This window comes from Lutra lutra, chromosome 11 (assembly GCF_902655055.1).
Source record: "Lutra lutra chromosome 11, mLutLut1.2, whole genome shotgun sequence".
NCBI classification, from domain to species: domain Eukaryota; kingdom Metazoa; phylum Chordata; class Mammalia; order Carnivora; family Mustelidae; genus Lutra; species Lutra lutra.
In genome coordinates, this window is record NC_062288.1 from 95,288,748 (window position 1) to 95,301,099 (window position 12,352).

The 12,352-nt window shown below is 37.0% G+C and overlaps 1 protein-coding gene and 1 pseudogene across 6 annotated transcripts in view; both read right to left on the minus strand.

The window, feature by feature from the left end:
- Positions 1 to 12,352, minus strand: part of BRAF (B-Raf proto-oncogene, serine/threonine kinase) — a 178,676-nt gene that overhangs the window by 138,718 nt on the left and 27,606 nt on the right. The window contains exon 1 of one of the 6 annotated variants that reach the window (XM_047694469.1): positions 10,633 to 10,714. The exons of the other annotated variants lie outside the window; for them this stretch is intronic. The gene's annotated coding sequence lies outside the window, so the exon portion shown is untranslated. Of the gene's footprint in view, positions 1 to 10,632; positions 10,715 to 12,352 lie in introns of those variants that run through there. 6 annotated transcript variants of the gene reach the window in all.
- LOC125081567 (uncharacterized) lies at positions 9,812 to 9,930 on the minus strand (annotated as a pseudogene).

Sequence of the window (12,352 nt, forward strand, 5' to 3'; positions counted from 1 at the left end):
GATTGTGGGCACCTCCCTTTTAGAACCGCTTATTCAGAATTAAAAGAATGTTTCTTAATCTCTAAAAAATCAATGTTACAGTATATGGGATCATTTTTCTATAGATGTTGATTTCCAATTTACTTAATTACATCTCCTTAGTGTACATGGGATATGTATCTGTATTGGTTCCTTTTATATGTGATAATACCATGGCCAGATATGGAATTCTTAAAGGCACTTTTTTCCTTTCCTTCTCTCCAAAGAGAGAAATGCCAATGTTGACTTGTATCTCCTTTCTGGTCTGTCTACAAGCTTCTGATCATCTGTAACCCTGATTTTCAGGAATCTCATCAGGAAACGTAACTTTGACTTGTTATTTCTTCTTTCTTCAGCTCAGAGATTAAGTCTTCTATTGTTTTTTACTTCTCTATCTGCTTTTTTCCTTCTAGAAGTCCCTTCATTCATATATTACATTTCCTGAGTATATATTTTAAGTCATTCACATTTTTACTTATGAATTCCATTTCTGTGTATTTTTTCTTTTTTCATTGTCAAATACTAATGATTAATCACTTATGTACCCAAGACTATTCTAGGCTCTAGACACATAGCAGCAAAAATCCCTGCCCTCACAGAGTAGTATAAATTCAGGTAGGGGAACAGACAAATAGGAAAATAAACATATCACTTAATTTCCAACAGTGCTTTGAAGAAAATTCAATCTAGGTAAGGGAGAGAGAGTAGAGGAGAGGCTCTTTTAGAAAGAGCAGTTTGTGGTCAAGAAAGATTTTGTCAGAGGTGATAACACTTGAACAGATAGAATGACCTGGGGAAGCTTGGGAGAATACCCCTCAGGCAGAGAAAAAAACAGCAACTACTAAGAAAAGCCCTAGGTTAGAAGTGTACCTTGGAGATCACAAAAAAAAAAAAAAAAACAAAAACCCAAAAAACAAAACAAAACAAAAAACAACCCAGGACAGCCAATGTAGCTGGTGTTAAGAAAATGCAGATAGTGTAAAACAACAGTTCTTAAACCTCTTGGTCTTGGGATCGCTTTATGCTCTTAAAAATTATTGAGGATCTCTAAAAGCTTTTGGTTATGTGTGCTACATTTATTGATATTTACCATACTAGAAAATAAGACTGAGAAATAGTCAAACTATTAACTTAATAAGAAACCTATTATGTAACATTTTTTAAAGTACATTGTCCAAAACAAAAAAAAATTAGTGAGAAGAATGACACTTTTACATCTTTACAATTCTTTTTAATGACTAGCTTAATAGAAAGCTGAACTCTAATGTTTCTACATTAATCTACAGCAATAACCACACATCAATAAACAGGTGGAAACTCCATTTTACACTCATGAAAATCCAACTAAAAATTAAATAACATCATGGTATGTTTTATATTAATAACATCTTGGTATTTTTATATTCCTGTGGATCCTCTGAAAGAGCCTTAAGGGCCGCTGACTATCCCCACATTTTAAGAATCACTAGTTTAGAAGATAAAATGACAGAGGCTGGCAGGGGCCAGATTATACAGACCTTTAGAATCACAGTTAAAAGGTCTAGGTTCTGTTTTAAATGAATGTGGTTTTCTTTTTTCTTCTCTCCTTTTTTAAGATTTTATTTGAGAGAGCGAGCATGAGGGGCGAAGGGGCAGGAGAGGGAGAAGCAGGTTGATGCGAATGGATCCCAGGACCCTGGGAATCATGACCTAAGCCGAAGGCAGACACCAAAACAACTTGACCAAGCCACCCAGGCTTCCCTGAAATGTGGTCTTCTAAGCAAAGAAGTAACATAAATTACATCTTAAATGATCACTCCCACTGCTATGTAGAGAAGAGACTGTAAGGCAGCAAAACCATTTAGAAGGTTATTGCAGTAACTGGGCAGATGAAAGTAGCTATGACCAAGGCGGTGGCAAGGGAAGTAGTGAGAAGTGGTGTGGCAGTTCAAGATCTATTTCAAAGGCAGTGGCAATGGAACTCACTAAAAGACTGGTACCTGGATATGAAGAAAAAAAGATCTTACTTGATCTTGTAGCACACAAATTTGGTTCTTAGCCATGATTTCATTTTTTCAGTTTGTCTCTGAAATTTATACATTTGGGGATTAGTTCCAGAGAAAATTCTCCTGGGTCCATATTTCAAACATAAGATTACTTCTTAACCACTTGCCCTGCTATCACCTTAGCCCAAGTGACCATCATCTCTCCCCTAGAATCTCCAATGATTTGTTCACTGAACTCACAGATGAATAGAGTAAAAAGAAAACAGGAAATTGTGGATAATGCATTTTAAGTATGGTTGACACAAGCAAAAACACATGGAACTCCACTCAGAGCATTTTAATCAAACAAAAGGCTTTGGCCCTATATCAAAATACAGGCATAGGACAATACATTTTTATGTTTTAAATTAAAATATGGTATTTATATCTTTTTTCCTTAGAAATTTTTCCACTTTAACCATCTTCAATTAACAACCAACTGCTAGTACTGATTGCATAGTACAAGCATCTACTTAAATAGCAAATGTAAATAGCAACATACTTTTTGTTTGCTCTTTAAACAAAGGACATCTCAAGTTCAAAGATCACAGCTGTGGAGGTAATACATATTAATAATCTGTGAAAACTCAAATAAACCTTAAATTGATAAAATATCCAAACAAGAAAGAAAAGAGGTAATTACACATGTAGTTCCTATAAACCTTTCTAGTAGTTGTAAAAAGAACAGAATGTCTATAGCTCTATTTAAAATATAAGCAAGTTCTAGATCCAAACCTCCCTGTTGCTTTCGTCAACTTTGTTTTTTATCTCAAATGAGGAATAACAGTATTATATATATATTTTTTTTTCTTGAGTATAGCTGATACACCATGTCACCTTAGTTGCTGGTATGCAACATAACAATTTGATAAGTTTATACATTATGCTATATTCACAAGTGTAGCTACCACCTGTCACCATACTGGGTTTGTTTGTTTGTTTGTTTGTTTTGTTTTTTTTCCTTTTTAGCACAACTGAACCACCTGCTTCAAAAGAGAACACGTAAAGGATAGTTTTCCTATAGCTCTATGCTACAAAAAGCAAAGCAAAGCAGTCAGGTGATCTTCCTATTTCCTTGCCATCCCTTGGCAAACATTCTGCACTGTAATCTTGAGGAGTACAGTTAAGATTTTAACCACTACATTTGGAATCCATCACAAGATGCCCTTCTGTACCATCTTATTAGATCCTGTTTAATCACACCTTAGAACACCATGCTATTCCCCCAGGGCAATTCTGTTTTTCCTCCAGGTTCCTTTATTTACTTCTCCAGTTAGCTAAGTGAAGTTATTTTAAGACCTGACCTTTAAACTATGGTATACATTTTTTCAAGGCTTCTAAAAATATTTTTAGGTATTTCTAACTATTTAACATTGTTTAAATACTCAGTAAACGTGAGGCACTTGTTGGAGTGCCAGAAATATAAAACTCAATGTACTGGAGTTACTTTTATTTAAACTATTCTAAGCCCACATTTTGTTCCAGTTCCCTTTTCTAAAGATGAATAACCACACAATGGATTATTCTGGCTTTCTCCCTTCCTGATAAACTATTATATATATTCAAATGGTGATTACTTAATTATATACTGATTTATCCACAAACCTCTTGGCCCACTAACTAGAACTAATCCAAATATGTTGTGTATGTAAAATAAAAAGATAGCCATTTTATTTCTATTGTTCTGTGCCTATCAGGTTGTAAGTCAGATTATAGTTTTACACACACACACACACTCTGACTCATTTATTCATTACATTCACACCAAGAGGGATTTGAATCCAGATCCATCTCACACAGTAATAAGAAAGAAATATGGTATTTTCAATAAAGGCTTCAAACAAGTCACAAATTCAATGACCATTTACAGTAGACCTTGACAATAAAACAGGATTTAACCAATACAGCCATTATATGCAAAGAACTAGAGGCTTTGGAGACATGGAGATAATCAGACTCTATTTTTTAGGTAACAGTTTAAAAGGAGATATAAGCTATCTTCTACTTTTCTAGAAGACCCCAATTTAAGTCAGCTCCCCATTACAGAAGTTCTTAAACTTTCCTAGTTTTTTCTTTTTTCTCTTCTCTTCTCTTCCTGTCTTTCTTTTCTCTCTTCTCCTTCCTTCCTTTCTTTCAAGATTTTACTTTTCAGTAACATCTACAACCAACATGGGGCTTGAACCTACAACTATGAGATCGAGTTGCACGATCTACCAACCGAGCCAGCCAGGAGCCCCTTCTTAAACTTCCTGGTTTCAGAATCTCTCTATAATCTTAAAAGTATGGAGGACTTTTCAGAGCTTTATTCTTGTAGGTCATAGCTTTCAATGTTTACCATATTAAAAATTATAACCAAGAAATTTTTATATTTAATTCCAAAACAACAAAATAATGAAAAGAGAAAGTGCTATTTCTTATATTTTTTATAATATCATTACTATCTGTCTTAACAGAAGACATCTGGATTCTCTTATTTTCTGCATCCAGTCTGTTGCACTATCACACATTTTATCACTGGATCCTCATGAGAGAATGAGGCAAACAAACGTCTTAGCATTATTATGAAAATAGTTCTGAACTCAAGGGCCCTTCAAGGCATCCTTTACTATTCCTTCACAGCACTTTTCAAAAATGTATAATTACATTTGTGTGCACAGATTTTGTTCAAGGTCTGTGTTACCTCTAGATTATAGGTTCCACAGTGATTGTTTTTGTACATGAGTATGTCCACGATGTCTACACACTGTGTCCAACACCTAGTCGTCACAAAAACATCTACTGAATTATCATACTATAATAATATAAAGAAACCATTGTGGTTAAAAGAGGGTAAATGGGCAATATGTGTCTGGAAACAAATTTGGAAGCCTTCTTATTTGACTTGGATCCTAAAGGATACTTAGAATTTTGTTAAAGGTGGGTTGGTGTGGGTGGGTGTAAGAGTATTCCAGCCACAGTAAACAATCATCAGTGGCATCTAAGTACAAGTTATGTTCATAATAAGTCTTGTAATAGTACGGTTTGGCTACAGCGTAGGTTAAGAGTTTAGGAGGAGATATATGTAATAAAGGTAAGTTGAAAAATCTTCAATGAAGTTTGGCTTCTGTTTTAGAGACAAAAGCCAAATGGTCAACATCCATGGTTTAATTCCTTATACTACTATTTATTAGATGGGCTTGGATATGTTTATTCCAGATCTTAATTTTGCTCATACTTTACATGGCTATTGTAATGTATTTAAGAGATCATAATTTTATGTGTTATTTTGTTTACTGTCATTACTCTAAACTATTATCCTTTCCCCCTGAACTACTACTAATAAAGGCATCTTAAGAAAAATAAGAGATTTATTTATTTGAGGGAGAGAGAGAGAGAAAAGCTGCGGGGGAGAAGCAGAGGGACAAACAGATTCCACATCAAGCACAGAGTCAGACTCAGGGCTCAATCCCATGATCATGACCTGAGCCTAAATCAAGAGTCAGGTGCTGGGACGCCTGGGTGGCTCAGTGGGTTAAGCCGCTGCCTTCGGCTCAGGTCATGATCTCAGGGTCCTGGGATCGAGTCCCGCATCGGGCTCTCTGCTCAGCAGGGAGCCTGCTTCCCTCTCTCTCTCTCTCTGCCTGCCTCTCCGTCTACTTGTGATCTCTCTGTCAAATAAATAAATAAAATCTTAAAAAAAAAAAAAGTCAGGTGCTTAACCAACTGAGCCACCCAGGTACCCCTACTTACAAAGGCATCTTAACCATTTCCTCTGTCCTACTCCCATTCCTCTCTCACCCATTCTCCATAGTCAGAGTGAAATCCCTAAAACACAAATCTGATCACATTACTTTCCCTGCTTAAACCTTTAATGGCTCCCCAGTGACTCAAAATAAAACCTAAACTTTTTAGCAGATTACAAGATCCTAAATGATGCCACAGTGCCTACCTCCTGCCTTATCAGGCACTATTCTTCCCATCCCTTACTCAATAAACTCAACCACACTGACCATCCAACAGAGCAGGAAAGCCTTTACACAAGCTATTTCTTCTTCTTGGAAAACTCTTATCAAGCACTTTGAAAACAAGCACAGCTTTTCCAGATAGAAGAGATCTTTAGATCTCACTTCCTCAAAGAATGATCACTCTCCCCCAGTCTACACTGGATACACATTTAACTCCACAGTACCTAGCATTTTTTCCTTTGGGCATAAAATCACAATTCAGAATCTAGGCATATGTATTTTTTTAATAATTTGTTTAATGGACATCTTCTGATTACAGAGACCACATCTAAGCCAGCACATATAGTAATTTTTTAAAAAAATTGCAGTTTTTATTGTTATAAATGGCTTTTGATCTGATTAGACATATATTTTAGATGTTTACTCTGGCAACAATGTTTAGGTCAACTAATAAGCCAGAGAGGCACTAGAGGCAAAGAGTACCATTAAAAACATGCCACAATTATAGGTAAGAAGTAATGAGAGTCTGAACTACTGCTGATAGATTTAATATCCTCACAATAATCCTGTAAGGTAGCAAGGAGGAAGCTAAGGTTGCTCTGAGGGAGTAAATATACATTCCATAAGACAAAGTTTTAAAACTTTTCATATAATAATACAGCTATGAGTTTAGATGACCAACTTCACAAAGTAAATCACCACAATTGTAATACTGAAGTGGGTACAAAAGAAACCCCTTTATTCAATGTAATAAAGTCTTATGGTTGGGTAACTGAAAATGTTCGTTAAATCAGAGAATCATAAGCAAGTATAGAATCTTAAACAACTTATTTCACTTAAAACTGTAAAATGAGGGGCGCCTGGGTGGCTCAGTGGGTTGAAGCCTCTGCCTTCGGCTCGGGTCATGATCCCAGGGGCCTGGGATCGAGCCCCGCATCGGGCTCTCTGCTCAGCGGGAAGCCTGCTTCTCCCTCTCTCTTTCTCTGCCTGCCTCTCTGCCTACTTGTGATCTCTGTCAAATAAATAAATAAAATCTTAAAAAAAAACAAAACAAAACTGTAAAATGAACAGTTATTGACCAATCCTGATATAGGGCAAGGGATCTTCCTTTAAATATAACCCACACCTAATCTGATGGCAAGTATTTTTTTTTAAAAGGGAACTACCAGTTAACCTGATGCATTGATTAAGTGTAAGTCAGTTAAGAGAACTTAAAACTATTTTCTCCTTTTGAATACTATAGTTGAAATGACGCAAAGTGAATAGTAATTTACAGTGTGATGGCCAAATGCATGATTTACACCTAGGAGGGCACAGAGGAGACTCTTTATGAGGGTTGTAGGTAGACAACATTATTTAGTAATGTATTCATCAAGAAAAATAAGAAAAATCCGGATTTTTCATATTTACTATTTCCAGAGCCACCCTCACTTAGGGTTACTATAGATAGCTATGTCAGATACAGTTGAGAGTACGTGGAAGACCCGGCATTCCACATAGCAGAGCACTTGATGGTGGTGGTGTTCTCATTCTTCTTTGCACATTTGTCTTACCGTGACATGTTACAGCTTAAATACTGAGTTAAGTAGATGGTTATTATCTAGTTTTAACTAAAGTAAACCTTATGAAATAGACATGAAGCTTGAAAGGAACTCGTACCAAAACATCTCAAACCTCCTACTGAACTTAACACTACTGCTGCTAGAGGAAAAGGCAAAGCTGCCATGTTGAGTGCTCCTAGTGCAAGCTTTTTGGCAGCCACAATATAGGACTAAAACAATGATCTGATCCAGTGGTTCTCACCGGGTGACTCTTGGCAGTGTCTGAAGACATTCTGATTGTTAGAATTGAGGGGAAGATACTATTGGCACCTAGTAAGTAGAGACCAGGGATATTGCTTAACATCCTATAATGTGAAGGACAGCTCCCCAAGCCAAGAAGTATCCAGGCCAAATGTCAGCAGTGCCCAGTTTGAGAAATCCTGACCTAACTGGATCTGATAAGAAACTAGCCATTTAAAAAAAATTTTCCAGATTATTCAAAATACATATTTGTATCCACTATCATTAATGATGAACCTTGCCATAATGGTGTAATGGCCTGAGTTATGAGCCAGAGATAAACAAAACCATCGAAATTCCCTTCATTTTTAACTTAGCTTTTAAAAATTTATTTTTGTACAGAACACACATGATTTATAAGACTGACAGAGATGTAGTGGGGGTAATGAATTTTACTGATAATACAAAAATTTTTAGTCTGAAGATTCAAACAATGAAAGCTAATAAAGAGGTATCAGTATATTAACATAAGTAGAGTTCATCAAAATTCTAATTTAAATTCCTGGCTAAAAGAATCTGGTAAAGAAATGTTTTATCCTCAGCTGCCTGGGTGGTTCAGTCGGTTAAGCATCTGCCTTCGGCTCGGGTCATGATCCCAGGGTCCTAGAATCGAGTCCCTCATCAAACTTCCTGCTTGGCAGGGAGTCTGCTTCTTCCTCTCCCTTCTGCTCATGCATGTGCTCTCTCAAATAAATAAATAAATAAATAAATAAAATCTTAAAGAAAAAGAAGAAATGTTTTATTTTTTAGGACAAGCACAACCTAGGATATTAAATTGATTCAAGATAATAATCCAGATTGAAAACCAAGGTGCCAAAAGTATAAAAGAGAACAACATGAGGGAGGGGCGCCTGGGTGGCTCAGTGGGTTAAAGCCTCTGTCTTTGGCTCAGGTCATGGTCTCAGGGTCCTGGGATCGAGCCCTGCATTGGGCTCTCTGCTTAGCAGGGAGCCTGCGTCCCTTCCTCTCTCTCTCTCTCTGCCTGCCTCTCTGCCTACTCGTGATCTCTCTGTCAAATAAATAAAATCTTAAAAAAAAAAAAAAAGAACATGAGCTGCTAATTGTGATTAATAAACTCCCAAAGAAGAATAATTGTACATAATACAACAGCAAGTGGGGAGGCATTACAGAGCATGGCCTCTCTAATCACAGTGTCTGGGTCCAAATCCCAGATCTTCCACATAAGCAATATACCCCTGGCCAACTTGCCTAACTTTTCTTTCTTTCTTTCTTTTTTTTTTTTTTAAAGATTTTATTTATTTGACAGAGAGAGATCACCAGTGGGCAGAGTGGCAAGCAGAGAGAGAGAGAGATGAGGAAGCAGGCTCCCTGTGGAGCAGAGAGCCCGATGTGGGACTCGATCCCAGGACCCTGAGATCATGACCTGAGCTGAAGGCAGAGGCTTAACCCACTGAGCCACCCAGGTGCCCCTGCCTAACTTTTCTAAACCTACTACTTCATCTACCAAGTGAGAATTAAAATATCTAATTCTTATGGCTCTTGTGAAAATATATGGTATAGTATAATAGTTTAGAGCACAAGCTTTAAAAACAGAATTTCAGCTCTGACACTTATAAGCGCTGTAATCTTGGACAAAGTACTTAACTCCCAAGTGTCAGTTTCTTCATCTATAAAACATATATTTACATTAAAATCACAAATTTTGTTATATAACTATGTAGAGAGGAGTTGATAAACGTATCTAAAGTTTAAAGAATGACTATAAAGTTAAGAAACAGCACTGCCAGTACCTTAAAGGCTTCCCACGTGTCCCCTCTCAATTGCATCCACTGTTTGCCATTCCTGGGGTAAATATTACTCTTCACTTTTATGATAACTATTCTCTTGATTTTCCTTATAATTCTGTACCTATATTTGCATTCCTGAACAATACAGTTAATCCCATGTTGCTTAACTTTTTATAAATAGAATCATGTTGCATTTAATTTTTTGTGACTTCTACTGTTTGACTAGTATTACCTTTGTGGGATCATACACATTGGTGAAGGAACTGTTTTTTCCTGGTCCATCTGAACTAAGTTTTTATTAAACTAGTAAGAACAGATACTACACTTGATCTTAGCCAAAAGGCCAAGAAGTGATGAACCAAATTTTTATTCCATAAGTGAATACACTATGATTTATCTACATAATCCACTGCTAATAGACATTTGGATTTCTTTCTATGTATTTTGGAATTAAAATGAATAATGCTGCTATGAAGAGTTATATCCACATGATTCCTGGTCCACATATCCAGATTTTCTCTAAGGCAATGGCTGGTTCTCAAATTATGATTCCTGTACCAGTAGCACAGCATCACTTGGGAACTATCAGGCTCCACCCCATGCCTACTAAATCTGAAACTCCGGGGGCGGGGCCCAGCAGCCTGTTTTAACAATCCCTCCAGGGAATTTTGATGCACACTCAAGTTTGACAACCACCGGTCTAGGTTAAATACCCAGGAGTGGTATTGCTGGTTGTAGAACGCCCTATTATTTTCCAAAATGGTTCTTCTAATTTATACTCCCACCAGCAGTGGAAGAGCTCCACTGCTCCATATCCTCACCAGTGCTTGATACTGTTCAACTGTTTCATTTCTGCTCATTTAATCTGTATATAAAGTTCTCCCATGGTTTTAATTTCTGTTCTCCTGTTGATGAGATTAATGATCTTTGCATATGCTTATTAGTTGTTTAATTTTTTTTTAATTTAAATGCCTGCTCCAGTTTTTTGCCCTTTTTCCTATTCGGTGTTATGTCTTTGCCTTAGTGATTCATACTTCCTTAGGTATATAGTTCATACCAGTTGTCCATTCGTTAAGATTAAGTTATTTGTGGCCTCTATGCTGGGAAGTCTCTCTCATTCTCTTGTGGATCTTTCACTCTAGAAAAACCCAGCTGCCACTCAGTGAGGTGACCCATGTGAGTGAATTTGGATGTCGATCTTCTTAAGCCCCTGCCACAACCACATGAGGAGGCACAGGAGATTCTCCCTCAGTCCAGCCTTGAGAAAACTAAGGACCTCGGTGACTGACACCTTGCCTTCAGCCTCTTGAGACCATGAACTAGAACCACCCAGCTAAGCTGCTCTCAGATTCCTGACCCACAGAAACTGTAGGATAAATGTTTACTGTTTTCAGATACTAAATTTTGGGATAACTTATTACATAGCCATAGGTAATTAATACCAGTATATTACAAATACCTTCTACTCTGTACCTTGGTCTTTTCTTAGGGGGGTCTGAATAAATAGAAGTTTCTATTTTCAATGTTGTCAAATTTATTTATTTTTATGGTTTTCAGTTTTTTTTTTTTAAGATTTATTTGAGAGAGTGTGGATGGGGAGCAGAGGGAGGAGGAGGGAAAGAATCTCCAGCAGACTCCCCATGAGCCCAACCCCAGGACCCCAAGATCATGACCTGATTTGAAACCAAGAGTTGGATATTCAACCAACTGAGCCACCCAGGTGCCCCTGGTGTATTCAGTCTTAAGAAATCCGTCCCTGCTTTGAGCTCATAAATGTATCCTCCTTTACAAAAAAAAAAAAAAAAAAAAAAATCTTTCTGGGGGCACCTGGGCTCAGTCAGTTCAGTTAATGTTCAACTCCTGGTTACACCTCAGGTCATGATCTCAGGATCCTCGGATCAAGCCCCGTTGGGCTCCCTGCTCAGTGGGGAGTCTACTTGTCTCCCTCTCCCTCTGCTACTTCCTCTCTATATCTCTCTGGAATTAATAAATCTTTTTTCAAAAATAAAATAAAAGATTTTAAAAAGCTTTCTGAGTTTGTCTTTTTGTATTTAACCTTAAATCTGCCAGGAATTGATTTTTGTGCATAGTAAGAGGGAGTTGAACTTCATTTAATACAGTAAGCAAGTGTTCTAAACAAGTATATCCTTTCCCAACTAATTCACCAGTTAATATTCACCCATAAACCTCAAAATAAGCATATAAAATTCATTAGCAAGCTCTATTTTGGCTCACCTGTCATTTTGTTACTCATCTTCCCTTTTCTTTTTGTAGGCTCCTCAGACACCTGACACACAGGCTAGGTCTCAGAAACCAGGCTTGTGGGACCCTCAAAGTCACCCTCCCTCATGCACTCTTCAAGATCACATAATTACTCAAGACATCATTCAAAAGCAGATCCTCCCTCCCTTTCTAACAAGGCTATAATCCAATTGACATTCTTAAGGATCTATTTAAAGTAAAACCTGCCCACTTCTAAGTTTCATACTGTTAAAAGAAATTAAAAATAATAAAAGAAAATATAAAGAAAAAACAAGTGGGAATTTTTTTTTTAAGTAGGCTCCACGCGCAGTGTGGAGCCCCAAGTGGGGCTTGAACTCACAACCCTGAGATCAAGAGTTGGACTGACTGAGCCACCCAGGCACCCCATAATCAGGAAAATTTTTAAATATAAAAATCAAATAATAAAATTAAAGTGATAAGTTTGTTGGTTGTCCTGGCACTCATGTGATATTTTGCAAAGTGGTATATTAAAAATCTTAGCTATCACTAGAAAT